Consider the following 24,400-nt stretch of genomic DNA (forward strand, 5'->3'; position numbering starts at 1 on the left):
TGGCACAAGTCCTGTCTTTCTTTACTACACCAAAAATAATTGAAAGGCCATGGAGTCATTTTTTTAAAAGAGGCAGCTTGACAGTCTTAAGTTTACATACATTTTTTTAAATCTGAAATGCAGTTTTTTTGGGTTGAGGTATTATCAAACCCCATTAAAAAACTACAATAACTTCCTCCTTGTGTGGTCTGCAGAAACTGGACTGTTGATGATTTTTGCAAAAAAAGCCCTTGCATAGTTCTCAACTGGTCAATTGAGCAGTAAATAATTATTATTCAGATGCTCTGTTAGAGTCCCAACTTAAGGCAGCTACCCACCAGAAGCGATGCGGCAAGTGAAACTGTGCAGTGATGCGACATAATGAATCAAACCTATACTTTTGATAAGTATCTTTCACACCACAAGCGACACGACAGGCAACATGAGAGCGGCACCAGGGTGGCACAAAATAATAAATGGGATATTTTTTGTAATTTGTCACGCGTCAACTAGGGCATTGAGCAATTAGAGAACAGCTTCAATGCATGTGGTCCATTCGATTTGTTTACAAAGAAATGTGACTAAATCTACAAAGCATATCAACTATTTAAAAAACGATGACGCCAGCCTCTCTTTCAATGCAGTTTTTCAAAATAGGAAACCAGAAAATCCCAAATATTATGAAATTCAGAAAGAAGTTCACCACAAGCACATATACTATGGATGGGGTTAAAATAAAGTAAATCCTGCCAGACCTTTGTTAATGACAGCAAATCAACAGGTAATACCATACAAGGTATTTGACTGCTGTATAAACAAGGATTGGGTAAACATTTGTTCTTATTTTGCTGTGTCGTGCTGAAGTATATGGCAGGCCATTTCATGAACATCCTACAAATGTTCAGGCACAAATACAGTGAGTCAGCAATTACACATGTTTTCCATGTGTGGGAAGCATTTGGCAAAAGACCATAGTCTTTAGTCTATTAAATGGTTGAGCATCTATACTTAAGCAATTAGGCACTTCGGGGCAATGGCGCCAGAGCCTTTCAAAAAGTAGGGGAGGGGGGCAGGTCTGGTGTGTGTGGTGTGGGGTGGGGGGCAATTAAAGAAAATACAATAGATAGCATTACCATCATGGAAGAACTACCAATTTCATTTTTTTGGTTATTTAAAGTTTGCAACAACAACAATATGACTACTACCAATAATAATGAGCTTGTTATCTGAATGGTGAGTAGCGAGTCCCACAAACATTGTTTAATTAACTTCAAAACAAATTAAATGTTTGTTTGGTAAAAAAAAAAAAAAAAAGAAAATAACTGTGTACAGTATTTACATTGATAAATCATTTATTGATACAGATTGGTAAATCATGTATTGATAAAGAATATTAAACAGCTTACAAAGTTTTTGTTTTGTTTTAATAGCCTACTTAAGGCTAGCTTTTTTTATTTTTTTGTTTAAGTTCTGCAGTTATTTATTTATTTGGACACAAATGACATGAAATGGTAACAAATGTTTGAACATGTTTCAGCAGTCTTCCATAGTGTTACAAGACGACGAATGTAGAAACATCACTATCACACCCAAAGTCAGCTTCTCCGCACTCATTCTTTGCTATAAATATGCCCATATTTCTTCCAGCATTCATGGTTTTAGTTATGTCTTTGTGTATGCTTATCAAAGCCAATATGTTTAAAGTTGTCAGTGTTTTTGCTTTGCTGTGGAGAGTGGAGAGTGGAGAAATAATTTAATATGCTGCCTTGATTTATTTTCTTTTGTGGTTGTAGTGAAATTAAGGCTGCATTCACACTGGGTCTGTTCCAAACAGGCTCGGTCTGATTCGTTTCATTTGAAACAACTTCTCAATGTGCTCTTGCTGTTCACACTTATCTGCGAGCAAAGGAACCGAGTTCACTTGGATGCGAGCTAAAGTTAGGTTTTTTTGGCCCTTTTCCATTTTTTTTTTCAGGACCGAGTTCGTTTGTGTTCACAATGCAGTTTGCAAGTGCACTCGGTTTGTTTATATGGTCTGTGAACCAGATGTTTACAATTTCCTGAAAGGCATCATGAAAGATGGCAGCTATTGAAGTATTGGTTTAGTTTTTAATATCATGTTTTAGATTCTTACGTATTGCTGTGGAAGAAAGCAGGGGGACGGGGGGGAGCACTTTGCTAATTTCATTAATATATTTGTTGAATGCCTGTAAGGGGAGAATAACTCAGCATTCTATTGTGCAATATTGCACTGTTCTCATACTATATCAGCCATTAAACAAAGTAATTAGAGAAAGGACTGAATATATTTTACTGTTTTTGTAAGTTTTGTCCAGTTCGCCTTGTTTTTGGATCTCCAATGGGCGCTTGTCTTAAAAACAAACTGCTATACAATAAGATTTTGTTGTGCCAAATGTAATCTAAGTGAATTGTACAAGCCAAAGAATGATATTTTATGAGATTTCTATAAAATTTTGAAAAATTATTATTACCACTAATATGACAGGTTTCATTGTCTTTTGTGATATGTAGTGACTTTAGAGCTCTGTAAACATAAAACTACTCAAACGTGCGTAAATATTGTAAGAGACGTGTAGTGGCAAAAAGGTGTACCATAATTTAGGGTTACCAGATTTGTAGAGTGAAAAACTGCGACATCTTTTTTTTTTTCTTCAATTCACTGATGCCGTAGCAACTCTGAAGCCAGACTTGAAGTTTTGATGATCAATTATAAAGAAAAAAATTGAAGATAACATCAGCTGTAATTTCATGACTGCTTGGGCAACACACATTGAAATGGAAACTTCTAGACCTGTTTTAAATGAGAACTTTTATAAACAATATTTGTTTGTATTACTTTATTTTATAAGGTGGTGGACAATATATATATATATATATATATATATATATATATATATATATATATATATATATATATATATATATATATATATATATATATATATTTACAATGTACTGTTTTTCAGGTGAGCATTTAAATATTTAGGAACATTTGTTGTATAATACTTTTGAATGTGACAACGATATTTTTTTTCTGCTTTAATGAACATTACATTTAATCGTACAATATATTGAAATACCTGATTTTAGACCGTCAAATGCTGTGAAATAAGTCAGTTTTTACTGTGAAAAAAATACAGCCCTAATTATAATACAGACACACAAGTACAGTTTCAGAAATCTCCCAAAACGTAAAGTCTGGGTTGTTTGTTAACATCCTCTCTGCCCTGCTACTGAACCACACAACAATGCCTAATAAGTGTTTACCCACGTTTGTATGTTTGTGTGGGGCGGGGCACAGAGGGATAATTCCTTAAAGTGACAGTATTATAATGTACATACAAAACTTTGACAGTGGTGCGGTGTGAGTGAGCATCCAAATTCATCACCAAGGGAAGCAATATGTGGGGCCCAGTGCCGCTGCATAGGCCTAGGCCTAGTCCTGTATACATGTCCCTTTTACCACTGCGCACGTACGTGCACGTGTGAGGAGGTGGCATGGCTCCGGCGCACTTGCTTGGGTGTGTTGTATACCATGGTATACTGTAACCACACCCCAAGGGCTTCATTATAAAGCAGAGGCAAGAGCCTCATCAGATCCCACTTGGGTTGTGCTTATGTCATGGTGTGCTTTGTAGTTAGTCTATTACTTTTACTGTAATTAATTTTTTTCAAATCTGTATATGTGCTAGAATGCATTGCTATCATTTATTAACTTAATACTTAAGTACAGAAACAGCTATCTAACACCAAGGCATTTTGTAATTGGTTTAATGGCGAGTTTTGCTTCAAAATTAGCATCTATTAAGGTTGTCATTTCATCATCTTTTGCCCCAGAGACCCAAACTGGTGGCTTAAGTAAAACGTTGGAGGTCCTGGGAATGCCCTGATAGTGGGTTGATTGTCAGGTCCAAAGGCAACAAACATCTTGTTAGACTGGAGTATGCGGTTTGGCATCGGTGCTGATTAGGAACAGGTTTGCTTTTAAAAGGTATAACTTTTTTTTTTTTTAATAATTCACAATTGAGATGTGTCTGAGTTTACTGAATGCCAAACTCATCCACATTATGTTCGAAATTCATGCTGTTTATAAATGTCAGTCAATAACAAACAGAACCCCAGTGAATAATTAACTAAATAGAAGTGATTTAATAGAGAGATCCTGGTACTGAGAGATATGAAGGTTAAGGGTTTATACTATCAGTGGACAGACCTGCAGTATTTACCATTGTATGTATATCTTGTAAATTAAGAAATTCCATTGGATATAACAGTTGGTTCTTTCACAATCCTCCTTAATTATAAGCAGCAACATGAATGTTAACAATGGAAAACTGGCCTGTGCTGTGGTTGTGTGTGTGTGTGTACATAATGTATTTTTATGCAGAAATATGCAATGGGTTTGGAAACAAACAAGAGCTTCTAAGTGACTATGAGCTTTAACTTTGAGAGAATTTTTAAAGCCTGATTTTAGGAATAAAATATCGAGTGATATTCATGAAACTTATACAGTCTGTTGTTATCAGTTAAAGCTTTAAAATTTGAGCAGTACCACATACTGTGAACTTTGTTGATCTCTTGCCACACAGCAGCAGATACAGGTATTAAAACCATCAAAATGAGAACATTCAGTGAGTTACAAGGTTCAGTGGGGCCAGCCACACCAGAGACAGCTGCAGGGTTGGCGTGGTTAATGATACTCATTTGTTTACATTAGGCATATCAAAATTCAAACTGAGTGCATGTCATTGGCAGACCACGATGTGCAGCAGTAGAATAAAGGTTTTTGTACACAGTGTACAGTGTGGCTGGATTAGATCTGACAGGACTGAGTACTCCATTATCAGGTAAAATCTCATTTTAGTATATATTTTCAATGACTTTGTGGCTCTAAAAATATAATTAACAAGTGTGAGCAGGAAGAGGGTTAATTCCTCCCTGCTAATAAAAAAATGTGCAAATGTGCATTTGTTAATTGTTTAAGTGCATTGTTTAATTGTTTTATTAGTAATTATCCCCTGCACCTGGTGATCATTGTAAATTAGAGCCAGGTGCAGGGTATTTTAAGAAAGCAGCCAGCCTTTTCAGGGCTGTTGTTGTGTGGAGAGTCTGCTTGAGAGTGTGCACAAGTGTATGAGGGGAGGGGAGGGGGGCTCGGTTACACAAGTTAACGTGTGAAAAAAAGTTAGATCAAGATCAAGTACCCTTAGGAACATTTACCGCTGTAAATTTGCACAATCATTTTGTAGTTTCCCCATGCCTTTCCTATGGGTATTTATTATATTTTACCCTGGTTTGTTGTTTAAATTGATTTACCACATCTCTATGGGCTCTATATTTGGTATCTTTGGCCAAACAAACTCTTTATTTACAGTATTGTTTCAATGGCTTTGGTAAACACTTACCCAGTCAAGTAAATCACTTGATCAGAAACAGCTAGTCATCATTTGATTACTTTCACTTTTTTCTTTCCTAAAACCATTATGCAGCAAACAGTTTTATACAGCATGCATTGAGAGATCCAGCGTTGAACAAATGGGCAAATCTTCTAGAATATGCCAAGTTGCTAAACAGATGCAGAACTTGATGTAAGGATAGAGCAACTGATTAGGCAGAGGATTATATGAGAGCTACATTTTAATTGGTGCTGGGTTTATTAATAACTGCATTCATGTAAGTTAAATGCATACAGTCACCATAGGCAGCCTGGGCAATGCAGTTTAAGCCTGATGAATTTGTTTTAATTTCTTGATTTACTCCTCTAATTCAATCAAATCTGCATTTTGAGTCAAGAATCAATGTTTATGCAGTCTAATAAACTCCCAGCTACCTATCATCAGCCTACATTCGAAGTTTGTCATGTCTATTGACAAACTGGGAGCTGCAGCTTTTTTTCAGTAGTGGTGAAGGTTTTGTGCTGGATACACACAGAATAACAAAATACATGAATGGTATTCTATTTACATGATGCATTACTGATGTATACAAACGTATGGGTTACATAACACTGGTCTTTAAGTATTTTTTGGACAAATCCTGTATATATCAATCCGTGACTGACATTTGCCTTCAGGCCTGGTTTCACAATGCCACAAGTGAATTGAGTAGTCTTAACCTAGTCTCCTCTAGAGAGGCCCATACTGTAGCTGTGAGGGGAAACTCTCATGGTGTCTGCCTGCACCCATTGCCTTTCACAAGCTCTGACTTCACACATTTTAAATAAGAGGCAAAAAAATGAATCAGCAAGAATTGCTGCTGTACATATTGGGATTGCACAATGCTCTCCTGCTTTTACAAAGCGCTCCCCCCAGAATCTCAACCAGTTTAACACCATATTACAACCAGTACGAGTCATGTGTGGAAATGGGGCTAGCTGAACTGCTTGTTAATCTTTGATTATGAATCATTTTCTAACCAAAGTAGTGGTTGGTTTTGGTGTCTACTTAAGTTGTGTGTGGTGAGCTCCCCTGTAAGGTTTGACTGCATTTACATGTAATTGGCCAAAAAGTCATGAGGCAAGATATCCATGAAAATAACTCAATTGGGAGGGAGAGTGGGCAAAAGTAGCCCTTAATGAAAGGTTAAAAAATGACATAGGATAGAATTATATCACTTAACTCCAGAGAACCAAGCACAGCATTACCAGAAAAGACACTGAGAACAAATATTGTTGAATATTTTTTTTTAATTTGTAAAAACCTTACTGTAGATATGGAATGTATTTGGCCAAGGATACCAAAAGCAATAGCCGACAGGTGTGGTTACAGTCTTGTTACCGAGTTTCCATCAATTGGTTATGCCATTATGATACCACACGAATTCTAAGTTTATCTACAGTAATACTGATTTGACATTTAGTTAACAACGTAAGGCATGACAATGAATGTTGCCTCATGTTGGCATGACCAGGTTTCCTGTTGACACAATGTCAGGCAGGGTGTTTTGAAAACTAAGGCTTCCATTACTAATTCTTTACAGGAAACCTTGACATCCACAAAGAGCTGGAAGACCAGATGGCAGTTTCTTTCAGTAGAACATTCTATGACATTTGGAATGGGCTTTGCAATAAACTCCATGAACATTCCAGCACTAGTTGGCAAGGTAAGGGCTGTTTATGCTTAAAATACTGGTTTTGAAAAGCTTTGAAACCAAAGATGTTGTGAGCACAAAGAAAATAATAAAACAGTGGTCGGGTTTCCACGCAGCTTAGGAAGTCCATATTCTCTCAATCGTCATAATTTATGATGTAGCACACGCATACAGACAGGTGTGTACACTGCAGAGACAGGGAATAAAGACAAACTGTATTTCCGAATAGTTTGAGTTACTTTTGCATACAATGATGCTTAAAACCGAAACAGTTTGTTTTAATAACAATAACAGAAACACAACAATCATAGAGAGTTTCTGCTTTGTTAGTCACGTGCTTTTGTTAACTTCAGGGTTTTAAATGTTTATTTTGCCGTTTTTAAACTACATGTTCATACTTTGTTAAACCACCGTGAAATTTAAGATTTAAATAGCTGAAACCGTGAAACTTAAGATTTAAATGTTATGACCGTGAAATTTATGAAAATGTACCTTGAATTTGGTAGAACCCTAGTCATACAACATACTGAAGCTACAGCAAATAATAAAAGAAATACAGCCCTTTGCAATACGTAAACAGATAAATACACAACTTTTTACAAAGCAGATTTTTTTCATCCTTTTATATTATATTCGTGTATGGTGATCGCATAACTGATTGCTATAAGTGGAGACTTTTCTGTCCCTTAACTATAAGATGCAATACACTGTACACTGTCCTTAAGTAGCATTTATCATGGGTACCTACCTTCCAAGGACCCCCAAAATGTATTAAGTAGCTGGGAATTCTTTACTGGTAGCTTTATTATTGCTGTGGGCTACCATCAGCACCAGGCCTCAGCTTCCACCTAGTTGAAGTAAAATCTTTTGAACCTAATTCATTGAAGGTTTGTTCTATAAGAACTAAAACATGAAAGTTGGTTCCACGAATTTGTTCAAAAAGACAAATATGAGACTTAACATCAGCTTGCTGCGAGACAGTTCTAATAACATGTAACAACATCTATGGCGAGAGCTTTACGCTCTCCCTGCGGAATTTGGATTCTGGTATTATTATTATTTTATTAGTAGTCGTAGTAGTGTGGGCAAATGGATTGTGATCTGGCTCATCCCCTATGAGAGACTGTGTGTGTATCGTCAATTCAGATTTTGAAATCTGATATTAGTCAAAAACAATAACAATTTAAATCAAGATTAATCTCTATTTTAAAGTGTCAGTTTTAATTGTATAAAATTGATACAATTACTATCCATCTAATTTAAATGTTTTATTACTGATGCTATTATCCTTAACTGTAAATAAAATTGTTTAATGTATTTATTTAACCAGGAAATGTATGTGTCCATGAGACAGTGTATAACTCTAATTTGTTCCATCAACCAAATTAACCAACACTGTTTCTTTTGTTTCCACAGGTTGTTAAACATCCAGTCAATACATTGAGACCTATATGGAAGGACAGATACAACCAGACAGGTAAGTAAATATCATAATCTATTTTTATTAACAAAATTTGTACAATTTAATTTGGTTTTTAGGGGGGGGGGGGGTGTTATAGTAATACAGTAGTGTTATTATAAGAATATCATGTCATGGGAAATGTGTGTGAGTAGGGTAGCCTGTTGTAGATTTACTACCAGTATTAAAATGTATTGTACTAAACATTTTGACTAGATTGTTTTTATATCAACCTAATGCTGGTATTTACCTCTTTTGTAGACTAGGATCAGAATTGCTGAGGCTACGGTTCTGTAGGAAAAATTGTATATATTGATGTAAAAAAAGGTTTGTGTGTATATATATATATATATATAGTGTTGTGTGTGTGTGTGTGTGTGTGTGTGTGTGTGTGTGTGTGTGTATATATATATATATATATATATATATATATATATATAATATGCGTGTGTTTAGCAAATCTGGTTTTTTTTGGTATTTGTGTAACGCAATCTCGGTTTTTGTTTTCTTTGACATTTTTTGGTGGCCACATGCAATGCTTCAACACAAACTAAAAACTTCATGGAAACCCAGTTTAAGAAATCTGTAAGATATCAATCATTGTGCAAGGCCAAATTGGAACTCGGACAGAAACATTTAAATATACCCTCTCGTATTCTAATATTAATTGGGTTATTTGCATTTGGAAGGACAGTTTCTCTGGCTAAAAGAAAACATGGAAACCTGCACTACCCAAAAGGTGTTACCAAAATAGAGAGAGGTGAGGCTTATTTATCTTTTTCCATGGAAACTTCCCCAGTGTCACCAGTTTGTAGAACCTTGTATTTCGGGGGGCTGAGCTGGGGCTCTCTATCGCCCTATTTAAACTGTAGCCAGCTTCCTAATTCTCGTCTTGCTTTTCAATTTGCTATTACCAAGCAGACTTGCAGTTTTAAAACACTTGTTTTCTATTTAAAATGGCTCTTCACTCGAGGCAGCTTTCGTCTTCATTTGACTCTGTTGAAGATTTTCTCTCCTTCTGGCGGTCTTCCTTCAACAAATAATCCAACAAACTTTCAAAGAAATCTGCCCACCCTGCTTCTCCATCTGACAATGCTACCGAAGACTTCCATCAAGCCTCTGCCAGTCCTGCTGCTTCAACCTCCACTTATCCAGCTGTGCTCGCTGCCATTCCTCTTTGGTGCTCTAAACTCATCAAACCTCAGGATGATTCTCCAAATCAACTTTTTATTACAAGGACTTGTCCATCGAAAAACTCAAAGCTCCTTTCAAAAAAGGATTGCCTATTGAAGCAGGAAGCAATCTGGCTGGACCAACCCCACCCCCAGGCGTTCACCCCCCCCCCCCCCCCCCCCCCCCCCCCCCCCCCCCCCCCCATACTGCCCCCCCCCCCCCCCCCCCCCCCCCCCCTTCAATGTTGTCTCAAGTTACAACACCGAGAATCAAACTTGTCAATTCACGCTCCACCTCTGCCTCTGTGCAAGCTTCACTTGCCTCTGATCCAGTGACTACAACTCCTCAGTTTTCAATTTCATCATATCTTTACTCTGATTTGATTTATCAGATTAGCGATATCAAGCAACTCATTCATCCTCTTTCCACCTCAATTTCTACAGTATCTGATCGGCTGGATGGACTAGATAGCAGGATCACTCGCTTGGAACCAGCAGCCATTACTTCCTCATCACTGGAAACAGCAGCAGTGCTAGTCTCTTCCGCTGCTTCAGCCACGCTCACACCTACGAGTTGCCAATCTTCACTCTAGCGACCACCCTAATTCAGGAACCTCCTCTGCTTCAGTTGTTCATCGCCTCTCTCCTCAACTGAGATGCAATATTATTGAAGACAAAGATGTTAATTTGGTCTCCTACTCTTACTGCAACCTCAATTTTTGGATCACAGGGTAGTTGAGTGTGGAGATCTGTGTTACTCAAACCGAGATCCTCAGATGTGTTTAAAAAAAAAAAAAAAAAACTCACTCGGAGAATTTGCTTGCGTTTTCTGTTTTTTTGCAATGTCCTTGGCGAAGATGATGCTCACTGACAAGAACTAGACTCATATTTATTTAACATTGTTGATCTCTCGGTCAGATAAGGCGGTACCATTTTTTGAGTATCATAAAGCTTTTTCAGCCAGAGCAGCTTCTCTGTTAGCATTGGACAATAGGCTGATTCATTTTCTTTTCTCATTCATTCAGAAGATAAGCCACACCTGTCCCTTGGAACTATCAAATCTTATCTAGCTGGAATTCAATATCATTATCACCTAACATGCATTCTTCTACTTCCCTTTCCTCACTCATTCCTAAAGCTGGTCTTCCACCCCAATTGTTTTCCTCCATTCATACTGTATTTTAAAGTTTTAAAATCAACAAGTCCTTCATTTAAAAAAATAATAATAAATGGGCCATTGGTCTTCCTCTGCAGTGGAATCTTACATTTGATCTTCTCTCCTTGATATTATTTCCACTCAAGTATTTCTAGCATGCCATCTCTCCGCCAGGACCACCAGAGGTTTCCTCCTACAAAGGGTGATTTTTTCTTTCCCACTGAGCAGTTAGATTAGTTTTAATTTTAAAAAAAGTTTGTGAATAAATACCTATCTTTTCTACTTAACAATTTTCTGTGTTCTTTGCATTGGGGGTGCAGTTGAGAGGAGCTGGGGGTCCTCTTTGAGGGCAAGTGAAGCTCACTTCCCAACCTTGGAGGCCGACAACGTCATCTCACTCTCAGAGAAAGGTTCCCGCTGGTTAGAGGGGACTCCCTGGCCAAAAACTTTAACTGCATTTCATTTTCCATTCTCCTGCTTAAATCTATTCATTTGTACCTGTGCCACTCCCCCTTCGGAGAGCAAAGCTTGCTCCCAACTTTTGAGCTAGTCATTGACCCCTGGCCCTCTTTTTGTTTATTTCTTTATTCTCTTTTCCACTGTTTTTTTTTTTTTTTTTTTTGGTTCCTGCATAGATCACAAGGCTCTCCTTGTGGCCTTGGTGCGTCAGCCAAGTCTGACCTCTCAATTAGACGTTTCAGTAAGCCAGGGAGACCTTGGTTCATCCTCCTAACCTTCCTCAGTTTCTCCTTGAACTTCCTCGCTTCCCCGTCTTTAGAAATCGATCGGTTCAGCCTCACTTCAACGAGGGGAAACCCCTATTCTGTTGCTAAAGTCACAAACAGTCTTTATTCTAGTAGGCCCTTTACGCAGACTTGGCTCCCGTGGTATAATTTGATTTTGTTTGTTTTTATAACTGTGCTGATTTTTGTTCCCATGAGAACAAAAGGTTTCTGACTGAATGGTAATTGCTTTGTGTACTGTGTTTCAAACTACAATTCCAGTAGGACATAAAGCTAATAAATTAACCTTAAATTACTTTTTTTTTTTTTTTTAAAGAACTTGCACATGAAGAAATAAATGGTCAAGTGCTTAAAGACATTTTGGCCTTTGGCTGATTTCAGAGTTCAGCATTTTTTTTTTTTTTTTTTTGTTTAATAACCCATTGAAATACTATGCTTCAAAACAAATAGAAACACAGCAATGCAAATTGACAATAGGGAAGTATCTGGTTGTGAAAAGTCAAGAGAACAAACGTGCAAAACAGTAATCATTTTTCAAAAACTAAAGCAAAATAAACATGACAGTTTTTTCGTGACTTATATTTCCTGCAAGCTAATCCTGTTGTAGATGCACTGGCCTAAAAGTCATAGACTGTAGGGAAGGATGGGAAGTCTGCATTATTTAGGTCTCCTTGGCCTAAGGTTCTGGCTTCATTCATGAGGGTTGGGGGGGGGGGGGGGGGGGTTGTCAAGAGCTGTCTTCACCAATAATGAGAAACACCCCCTTTGTGAAACCAGCAGGCTTCCCCCTAAAGCTTGAGGTTTAGTGTCTGAATGCACTTGAGCATTGACCTGCCATAGCTTGTGCAGTCTCTCTACATAAGGTAGGTTTCCTATAAGCCTGATTCAATAAGACAGCTATGGGCATCCCACTACAGTTCACCTCTGGGTCATCTTGTTGAAGGAATTCTTATTGGGAACAAGAAAGACTTACTTCTTACTGTTGGAACTAAGTGCTGCCTCTTACAGAATTAAAGTGCTGTCCCATGTTGGTTTAAAAGTTGTCTTTGCATGGTTTATTATTGACTAGGTATTTTCATATAAAACACAATCTTGCCATGATTGTTTACTGTTTCTTCAAGGGCTGCCTCATTTTAAGTGACGAGTCAAACCATACCTTTCTTGTCCTGGGAGCAAGACTGCCACAGTCCATGTTTTTAAACAGTAAGTGAACTACCAGTGTGTGAGCCAGAGCCATTTTATTTTGACTTCTCAGATTGACATAAGCAACTAAAAACTCTGCCTTGTAAAATGGATGTTCTCTTTAGCAGAGCAATGAGATAGACTGGTACTGTGCCTGACAAATACAGGACACTCATTGTTTTTGAGAATATACACATGGCTTTGTCTTTTCCAAAAGGAGAGTCCCACTTTGGGAAAGGCAGCCTCACACCCTACAGGCAAGGTACTGTGTGGCGTTCCCGACAGAGTTGGTATGCAAAGTTTGTTTTTTGAGTCCACTGTGTGAGAATATGGCTATGTCATACCAATTAAGATGTAAAGGTGGTGTTTTGTTTTATATGGTGGTACCAAAAACTTTAGACTCTCTCACAAATCCTAGTTTTATATATTATATGTCTAATGCTACTGGCTTATTTTTCTATCTGTCTTGCATATTGAAAAGATTGAGTGAAGGGCCCTTATACAGTAAAATAGTACATTTACAATTTACTGTCAGTTTATTGACTAGGAAATAAATCCATTAAGTTGTGAAATCTGGAGGTACCACTTTACCTTATAAGCCAGATTCTTAACTTGGGGAATTTTTTTTATACACAACTAATTAAACTATAACACTACTGATATTGAATTGAAGTTTTGGGAATTCAGTTTCACTTTATATGCTGTCACTTCAAGCAATTGCCCAGTTTAGTAAAAACAAGAAAGCAATGTATTAATGTAGTTACTGTAAAGTTAAAAATCTCAAATAGGATTTTTTCACTAGCCCCCATGACCCTCAATCCTATTTATCTTGAATTTTTCCCTGTTCCAAATTGAGTTGTAAATAAAATACTGAGCATTGAACCCTGTAGAACACCAGTTTACACAAGACTGCTAGCAGTGGGGGTGGAGGGTGCTTAATTTAAATGAAGAGACCTAATCTATAACAATAGCTGCTCTTTCCAATCCACACTGGTACAGCGACGGGTATTTGGCTAGAATAACACAGCAGATAAAAAAAAAAAAAACAATTGCTCTGCTACTGCCATGAGCTATCTGGATTTATCCTCTGCCATCACGGCAGAAGATCACGGTCCTTTGCTAAAATCTGAAACTTTATTGCAGCAGATAAATAACTGTCTGAAGATTATTTCTCACACCCTCCTCATCACTTGAGATTATTCAGTAGGCATTACATGTGTAACAGGTCAATAATGACCTCTCTACAGAATGACTAAACAGCCTCTGTTAAATCATTTTACTCATTTGCAGCCTTTTTATGAATGTTTAACAGAACTAGAGAGACACCTCAAGAATGCAGGGCTGAGCGCATGGTGGCAAACGTATTTTGCTTCAAAGTCCTCTGTTTATGCTGTGCTGTAATCACGGGAATGGCATTAAGTTGTGATTGTCTGAAATATTTGCATGTGTGTTTGCAGTGTTTTTTACAAGCAGAATAAATTGTAATACTAACTTATATAGACTCTATCTCTCACGATCTTAAGTATTCCTGCAGATTCTGTACCAAATTATCTAGTAGTAATCAATACTATATTGAATGTTTAAACAATTACACTGAATTTTATTGTGATAATGCATTAAATTGTGTAAAATTAGATGGATCAACTGTCTACTTTATACATTTATTTTGAATGTAGACTTTCAGAATTGCAATAAACATACAAACCATCACAACACACAAAAATAACCACAATGAATACAACTCGTATGATATTTGGTAAATATAAATAGCCTCACTTATTTCATTAAGACTTCATATGGAGTGAACACCAAATAAACACTAGGATATTGTTCCAACAATTAACATAAAACACCAAGAAATGCATCATTTGCTATCGACCACTCCAGAATTCTTTTTCATGAACTGTGATCTGTTGCTCTGTCCCCTTGTCTTTTGCAGGCCTAACGTTAGCAGCTGAGATGGTCGTTCTTTATTACTGTATTCTACAGCTTTAAAGTGATCCATTTATCTGCTAGTTTTGTTAAATCCCCTACAAAATATTTACATACGCTCATTTTGATGTTTAAGACAGCTGAACACTTAAACACTATAGCTCCCTAACAAAAAGATGTTGATTGATTTTAGCAAAAAAAGATTAATTCAACCCATAATATTTATTTCCTAAAGGACAATTTTATTTTCAAAAGGCAGATTCCTAGGTGTGACTGTGCAGTTTTTGGAACTTTAAAAAAAATGTTTTGGAAGCTGAGAGTCTTATGTAAATGGCTCCATCGCTGTCATTTCACAGAAGCATGTGGTTGTCTGGAATTTAATCTTGAGCAACAGTTTAGGTTTGGCACATCGGGCAGATACTGTACCACAGTGTGATAGCTTGAATGTATTTTTAAAGCAGGTTTCACCTTCACTGAATTAAATTTTCTGGCAACACAGTAGTACCAATTCACAAAATTAAGCATTTTTTTTTTAATACTTGAGTGTTTAAAAACATTCTATTAGGTTAAACTTCTTTAAAAAACTGAAAACAAATGCCAACCTTTTTCTAAAAGTTCAGAGGTTTCATGAACTAAAAATGCAATTTTAAAAATAAAAGCTTAATTTCTTTAACAGCCCCTTACAAGAGAAGATATTTAAACTAGCTCTGTACAACTGATAGTCATACATGGCACAATGTAGATACAATCTGTCAATTTTAAGACAAGAATGCTGGTGCATAGCAGCATGTTGTACATGTTATGGTGCTTTTCACACTATTTTTGTCATTTTTAAAAAAAAATTGCTCACGTCTCCATCTGCTGGTTCAAAAAATTGCAGACATCTCGCAGGGAAATGTCCAAGTCTTTGCTTTAACAATATTCTAAATTATTAATTGAATCAATTACAGCTGATGATTAAATGACAGAATATTTTAACATAACTTTGGAGTGGAACGACCCTCCAGGACGAGAATTGGTCATGTCTGTTTATTATGAAAATCTTTTAATCGGACTAAATAGATTTTTTTTTTTCATTTATTTCTTAATACTTTAGCTAGAGAAAGTTGTATGATATGAATGAACATGTCAGTTTAAGATTGTGATCATAGATGATAGTGTTAGGTAAGTATACAATTAGATGTTGAAGTAAATGGAAATGATTACTCCCAGTTGTAGGTGTTTCTGTGTTTTAAATTAATGTAGATGCACCTTCAATTTAGTTTTTGAAGCAGAGAAAAGGTCTAGACACTTACCTGGACTGGGACCAAGGCCAAGTAGTCATTATAAACTGCCTAGCTGTACAATAAAATATTGGTAAATATGAAACCTGTATAAAGAACCAACCCAAATGAATGCTTTCATCCCTGTTAATTCACATTGCAGGAGAATTCACATTGTCACCATGCAGTTGAAAGCCACTTAGGGGATAGATGAGTGGAAAGCGTACTTGTTGGACCAGGCCGAAGTGCATGAGAGGGATAGTCCTGGATCAAGGAAGCTCTGCATTCTCGCTGGTGCGCTGACCTCATGTACACTCCAAACCAGGAACACTGTTGCTGTATAAGATTTCCTAGATTTATTTGACTTTAGTCTGTAGTGCATTTAGTGCCAAAGTACCAACGCCTAAATACACTGCCAAATTGTTTTATTAATTAAGAAAAGGCTACTTTTTGAAGACTTGATTGAGAAGAACATTTGAAAGTATTTACACTGGAACATTCTATTCATTTGTAGCTAGGAAATAAGTCTGTTTTAATGTTTGAGAATTATTATTATTATTATGCTTGGCAGTTTTATAAGGCACATTGAGTGAAACTGCACTATACTGCAATCAGAATATTGAGGGTTTAAAATATGGTGTTAAATGTATGTATATCAAATACAGCAAAACAGCAGTTTAACTACACCTGCTATTTGTACAGTTGACAGCACTTGCTATAGCTGAGCTGTAGTATTGTTGTTTTTATATACTCAGGCTGTGATTTCAAGTTCCTCCATTTCTAAAACTCATGTCATTTTAATGCAGATGACCAGATTCTCCATTTTACAATTACATTTCATATTTTGAATACAGTGCCACCTTGTGGGGATTAACATCATAACAGGTGTGCTCCAGGAGACACTGTTTCTCTGGTAGTTCACAGATTATTCACTTTTGAGAATTATTTATGTACCAGTGTTGGTAATTCTACACAGTTTATAATTACTGTATACACTTTCTTTTTGTATGTCTCCCAAGCTTAAAAGGTTATTAACTTTTGCGGGAACAATTGGTATGCCTGTGTTTAAGCGCTAATGCTTCAGCACTGTTGTAGTTGACTGCAACTGGAGTAATGTGTCCCAAGACAAAGTTGAGCCTTCATCAACCAGGCACTATTCTCATTTTCTTAAGAATATTTTAAAACCTAGATTTACCTTGAACCTTCTGAGTTTTTTAGGAAGATAGCCCTGCAAATGTTCATAAAGGATCTCATGCTTAAAAAAACATTTGTCAGATTTGCGTATAGTTTGTTGCAAGATGCTGAGCGCCAGTCGAGCTAACCGGCTGCGATTGGCTGATTCAGCAATTGCAGCTCAACGTATTGATTGGCTAGTTTTGGTAGATAATATTTGGACCAGTTGTGTCCTTTTAGTATTGCTGTCCTAATAGATGTGAACTGGTGTGAAAATACAAATTTGAACTCTGAGTAAATGCCATCATGAGTTTAGCAGTCAATTCCTCGAGGTAAACTGCAAAAGCTAATGAGACTTTAGTATTTGAAAACGCCCATCTCAGCTTCAAGCACCCGAATGTGCTTTAGTAAATAAACATTAACTACCCTTTAAAAACATTTAGTTAGTTTGCTTCAGGTAACTCCTGCTGCATTAGGCATTACTTGCATACTCCTAGTAGGAGCTTTCTTGAAGTAATGTTTGCAGATGGATTGTGGTTTCACATGAGGGTTGTCTAAACCCTAATTTGTTGCTACCTTTATCAAAAGTTCACCAAAAAAAGAAATGGTTAAGTGCTCTTCCTCTTCAATGCTATCCTTTTATTGAAGACATCTACTATTATTTGGCTGGCTAGGTAATGGATTTCTGTAGTTTATTTAATCGGACCATATCTGCAAAAATACTATATCTGTCTGAACAGAAAGAAAAGGGCTTTGAAGAGACTTGAGAACAAAATAAAAACCCAAACACAGCATGTTTTAATGGCTACTATCTGAATTTCTCCTTGCTTTATTAGTACAGAGGACTCTGTAGTGCAGCTGCCAGAGATCGTAGCTTTAAAAGATTTACATTTACATTTATTTTAATGAGAGTCGCAGCATCAGGGCAAGTCCTTCAAATGATGGGTACCTTCACCAAGAGCTTTCGAGCAGCTTGGGGATTTTCATTACATAAGAGATTTTGAACTCTGCTCTCGCCAAGATAAGCACCAACTAAGACGTAGCTTTGCAGTAAACTAATGTGATCCATCTGCATCTCCATTTGTGTTGCTTTCCATCTGATTTAGATATCCTTCTGTCTGGCGATGATTGCTGAAGTGTAATGCTGGCTCCAGGGATCACCTAGTTTTGCCTCCCCAGCGCGTCGGCACACACCGGCTGTGATGCTAGCTCCGGGGATCAACCCAGTGCGGTCTCCCCAGTGCATCAGCATGACAACCGGCTGAAATGAGCTAAGTAGGGTACATTTCTGGGTCTTCAAGTGGGAAACTTCCATCCTCGTTTGTTTCATTGACTAGCCCACGACACCTCAAGAGGGCTCAACAGTGATTCTGGTGTCCCAGCATCACCCCCCTCATGAGGGATCCTCACCCATCCAGAGGTTTAGGTTCTGTGGTGTGGGAGAACATCATATGCTGATCTGATGAGGAAACTGATCCTGCTCTGTTCCATTGTCCATAGGTCTTGCCAGCTGATCTTGCGTTGTTCCACACTTTCCCGTCTCATCCATTCTCCCTGCTTGGCCTGGGAAACAGCCTTTACACACCTGATCCTCTCCTCCTGCTTTTGCACATCATTGACTACCAGCTTCCTCCGTTGAGCTGGGGTTGCCTTCTGCCATGTAGGAGGAGCTTAACTGAAAACCTCCTTTTCCATGCTGAACTTGCCCCATAATATCTCCAATTCGAAGGGCAGCCTTGGCACCTTCCACATTTTCTTCCAGTTTTCAACACAGGTGCTGCCTCCTCACCTGAATCTACTAATGTTGTCATTTCCAGTCGGACTTTGGCGCACTTAAACTCCTCGGTTAGAGCAGAGATTGGTAGCTGCAGTATTCCTTTACCATAAAGTCCCACTCTGCTGAGGCAGTGTGGAACTCCCAACCATTTCCTGACGTATGAAATAATTAAAGCTTTCATCTTCTCACCTGTTGTCAAAAGAAACCTCGTACAGAGTCAGTGGCCACAGCAGTCTTGGCAGTAGACCAAACTGAAAGCACCAGAGTTTGCTTGCCTGGTAAAGCGCTGCTGTCTATGCTCTTCAACCCTTCCACTGCTTGTTGTCTCCCACACGAACTGTGTCCTTTTAGATCCCAGTCGTACCATCTCCCTAGACTTTTCACTGGTTTCTCAGACACTGTTGGTATTGCATCACCATCAATGTAGAACCTTTTATCTACCACTTACCATCTACCCACCTTTTTAATTAGAGATGCTCCTTGATTTAGTGGGCTTGAATTGCATTCGTGCCCATTCAATGTTGTTGGTTAATTTGCCCAGTAACTGATTAGTGCAGGCTACTGTTGTAGTCATTGTTGTCATGTCATCCATGTATGCTCAAATTGGTGGTAGTCGCATTCCAGAAGCCAAGCGCTCTCCTCGCACTACCCATTCTGATGCCCTAATAATTACTTCCATTGCCATGGTAAAAGCCAGTGAAGAAATGGTGCATCCTGCCATTATTCCAACTTCTAGGCTTTGCCAGGTAGTGCTGAATTCTAAATTGAAAAATTAAATTGTAAATCTCCAAAATAGGCTTTCATTAAATTCAAATGCTACCCAAAAATCAAATGCTACCCAAAGTAGTTCATGTGGCACTGAACCATATGCACTGGCTAAATCCAGGAATGTCACATGGAGCTCCTTCCCCTCCTTTTTTGCTGATTGAATTTGTTGCCAGAATTTGTTGTCTAAGCATCCTGGGAAACCTGGAATGCCTGCTTTTTGTGCTGACGTGTCAATGAAGCAGTTATTTTAATAGGTAGGTTGACAATCTCTGAGCAATGCTGAAGAAAATCTTGCCTACTATGTTTAATAGGGAAATAGGACAAAACTGTCCGATGCTTGTAGAATCCTTTTCTTTTTGTATAAAGACTCCACCTGCTCGGGACCATGCTCTTGGTACAACCTGTTTTTCCCATGCCACTTTCAATTTCCACAGGATTCGTAGAACTCCAAAAGCACTCTTGTATACTCTGTATGGAACTCCATTAGGCCCTGGAGATGATGACGATGATGCCCTTGCTTTTTTCACAGCTTGCTCTACTTTCCATTTAGGGGCACAGTCCTCCATTTTTGGTATTCGGGTGGACTGATAGGTGGAATTGACATAGGCTCCTGCCTTTTTGAATCTTTTTCCTCCAAATATCTCTCCAGCTCAAACTTGGATGATTTGTGTGTCACTTCTCGCTGGTGAATATCTTTCCAAATTTGAATGGATCTTTATAAATTAGTTCTCATATGCTCTTTGTAGCGTTTTTGTAGGCACTCTGTGCAATGTTGCAAGCTTATCTTTTATGACCCTTTGTAACAAAGTCCCTCGTTCTGCTTTTTTCCATTGCTTCCTCAACTGCCTCCTTTCTCTAAGCATTCAATCTACATAGCTGGCAATAAAATAATCCCTGAATGTCTTCAGTTTTAAAACTGAATTATCTATGAAATTGTACTTTTTAAACTTTTTTTTTATTTTTTTCAATGCAGTGCAATCCTACAATACGTCAATTAGATGGTTCTTTCTGCCTCATTACTCCACTGCTCCACTCGCTCCACTGGCTCCCGATCACCACTCGCATCCAGTTCAAGACTCTTGTACTCACCTACCGATGCCTTGACCAGAATGCACCCGGCTACCTCCAGATCCTCCATCTCTCCCTACACCTCTCCACTCTGCCTGCAATAGAAGACTGGCTGTACTTCCTCTATACTCCCCTGCCTCCAGAGCCTGCTCTCTCTCCACCCTCGCCCCGCAGTGGTGGAAAGACCTTCCTATGGATGTCAGGACTGCCCAGTCCCTGACCACCTTCCGGTGCCTCCTCAAGACACATCTCTTCAGACAACACCTTTAAAACTCAACTCTTCCCTTCTGGACAATATAGCACTCTGCCTTTAATGCACTTTAACTTGCACTTATCTGCTCTCTATTTAATCTTGCACTTAATCCAATCTGTAGTATCTTGTATTTCACTTGCATGGGTATCTAATCCTGATGTAACTATCAACACTTATCTGCTCTTGAATTGACCCCATACTAAATCGTACTGTGTTTTGTATTTGATCTTATTAGGATTGAAGTCGTATTTTGTATCTTGCTCTTAAATGTACTGTAATTATTGATATATTTTATACACAACTGTGAATCACTCTGGGGAAGGGCATCTAAGAAAGAGTGATGTCATTTACTGTGTAACTGAGTCATGGAAACGCAGTGATTGACTGTTTTAAATATAATAGGACATACAGTTCAAAATTTTTGTTCTGCAACCAATTTATCATTACCAGAATTGTTTTGATGTTATGTGTACCCTGTGTATAATGCTCACAAGTGAGTAGTCTTGGATTATATTCTTTGTATAACATGCACCTCTTGTATATTATGAGAAACATAGCATGTTATATAGCAGGGTTGGCCAAACTTCCTGACCCTGTGAAGTCCAACATGGCAGAGAGCCACAATACACATGCTGTGAGCAAGACATTAAATACTAGCATTGGTAGTCTGGTAGACATTAAATACTAGCATTAAACTTTTAATTCTCCCAAACATTGTAACTGAATCTTGCACTTCTGTGTAGTACAGTAGTTGTAAGGCTATCCCTTGATGGCCGCAAAATACACAAGAACAAGGAATAGAATATTAGAGCCTACACTGTTTGTGTCATTTTTATTGTACTGTAGAAACTTTAAATGTAACACACTGTTTTCCCATTATTTATGTTTATACTGTATGTATTATGCACTTTAAATAAAATATATCCAGTTATGAAACAGACTGCTCTGTGTATTAAATACTTTGGAGAGTTTTATGGATGACAAATTTATTTTGAAAAAGGTACTGTAATCCTTTCATGACAAGATGTAAGATATGTAAATATTATATAAATTTTAGACCTGAAATATATAATTTAAACATGCATTCTCTAGTCTAGTGCCAACACTCCAATTCATCTGAATGATGATGTTTGGCACGAGCGATATTCCATGCCTGCCATACAAAACTCCCGTGAATTGTTAAATCAGCTTCTTCATTGGACACCGAAAAGAGCATCTGCTGATGTTACAGAGGCTACATTGTTTATCCTTAAGGCTGATCCAGAATATTCAGATTATATTTAGTTGTGATTTGTTTCATAATGGCATTTGAGGTTGCTTGCCTTGTACAGACTACAGTGTGTAAGCGATTTGTTGCAGATGAGACATTGGTTTATCATGGTTTTCAGTGAAAGCAAACTTCATCCCATTCTGGCTTAAAGTCTCATACCCTGGTTTATTACTTGTGGAGGGTTTGCTTAAAGCCATTGAAGCACTTCATTCAAAATTATGAAATTGACTTTCAACTCCACATCCGGCTTTCACTTGAGGAGATCGACATACGCATGCACCAGCGAGCAGTGTCAAAAGTCATCAAGTGACAAACTGTCCTTGCAGTGAACATGCAGGCTCAAAGAAATGAGAGAGAGAAGAAATAAGCATGAATGACTACAGAGAAAAAAATAATACACTTGTGTTTATTTGTTCTTTTCTCTCTTTTTCCTTTCATTTTTGTTTTTTATTCTTTCTTTAGTTCATCTGAGCCACAAAGCGTGTGTTGCCCAGCATTTTGCTGGAAGTCGCACTACCTGGGAGCTGTGGTTTGGCCACATCTGCTATATAGCATACTGTACTACCCCAAAACATAATATAGAACTGTTCTCCTAAAATTTGTAAAATGTATTATATGCAGAGTTTTAGGATACCCATTTATGAAATTTTAATTTTCTTATGAAAACTCTGACAAGATGTAAGACTCCCTTTATTTTGACCTGTGGCCTAATATGGTGGTCGTGACATTTTAGGTTTCTGCATAATTGAGACAGCACACTTTTACCCTATTCACACTACCAACAAAAACTAATGTCTATCTGTATAGTGTAACATTTGGTTCTAGCTGTATTCTATGATTCTATAAAAACCAAGGGCCGGATTCATAAAGAGTGTTTACCAGGCATTTAGCTTTAAATGTGGCTAAGAGTTACATACGTGTAAATTGGAGTTGAGCGCGTCTGGCTAAGAGAGATTTCAACTAAACTTCAACCAGTATTCAAAAAACAGTTTAAACACCCTGCGACTTGGGCAGAGTCTGTCTTTGGCTTCTCAGCACTTCTGTACCACTACAGTAACAGCTTGGACGATGAAAGGGAGATGAGCTGCCGGTTAACTAATAGAACAGGGCCCTGTTCCTCGTAGCTGGCTAACTGAGTTAGCCGGATAACTCTCAGGATAACTTGACAGAAGTCAGGCTTTTTCCGTTCCTCGAAGCAAGCTTAAATTCTAGATGACTAAGTTACCATAGCAACACATCGTTAATCTTAAACCTACTCCAGCGCAGGCTAAATTAAAGTTAGCCAGATCTGTGTATAAAAACTCATACTTCTACCCAATGAAAGCACTTGACACACCCCTCTAAAATGGCAACGCCCTTCCTTAGAGATCCCATAGATCAAGGAGCAATTTTAATTAGATTAGCTTTTCGTAGGGAAAGAGTATTGAAAGATCGCCAAGATCCAGATGTATCCAGCTGTTTATTTCGCTGCATTCAACCTTTTTTGAAATTCATGAAAGATGGAAAAAATCATATAATTTTGAATACTGTACTGTAGCAGTTAACAAGCAGTTATCAAATACAGTGAGGTGATTTCTGGGACTTAAGGGTTTTGAGATGGTTGCGTTTGCACCTCATTGTCGCTGACGAAGGGTTAATATACAAAATAAAACTCTAAACAAGTGCATTTTAATAGTACTTTTGAAGTGATTATTTAAATTAATGATACATTTAAAGATAAGTATTTGAAAGAATATTTGTTTAAGCTCTGCATAAATGTGAATGAAATAGCTTAAAACAAGACTTAAGAAGCCATACCCTTGTTTAACAAATGATATTGTACTTTGGTTAACCACGTGCAGAGATAAACATGCTTTATGGATAAGCAACTCTAACCTCATAGCATCTCAGAGATCTCTTTCCATTTGTTTTTTGTATTTCTGTTCATGAGCAGGCTCCATCAACTGGGCAGACATTGCATCTATTTACATTAATTTCTACTTTTGAAACATTAGCTTACTATATAATATATATATATATGATATCAATATAATATATATAATATATAGATATAGTATATATATATATATATATATATATATAATATGTATATATAT

At 37.5% G+C, this 24,400-nt stretch overlaps 1 long non-coding RNA gene across 1 annotated transcript; it reads left to right on the forward strand.

Annotated features, from left to right (window-relative positions):
• The first annotated feature begins 4,705 nt into the window (after positions 1-4,705).
• On the forward strand, positions 4,706-20,957 carry LOC121316099. Its single transcript, XR_005950359.1, has 4 exons — positions 4,706-4,847; positions 6,979-7,101; positions 8,506-8,566; positions 20,687-20,957. It is a non-coding gene; the product is annotated as an uncharacterized LOC121316099 (long non-coding RNA).
• The last annotated feature ends 3,443 nt before the right edge of the window (positions 20,958-24,400 follow it).

Source organism: Polyodon spathula, chromosome 5 (genome assembly GCF_017654505.1).
Source record: "Polyodon spathula isolate WHYD16114869_AA chromosome 5, ASM1765450v1, whole genome shotgun sequence".
In the NCBI taxonomy this organism is placed as follows: domain Eukaryota; kingdom Metazoa; phylum Chordata; class Actinopteri; order Acipenseriformes; family Polyodontidae; genus Polyodon; species Polyodon spathula.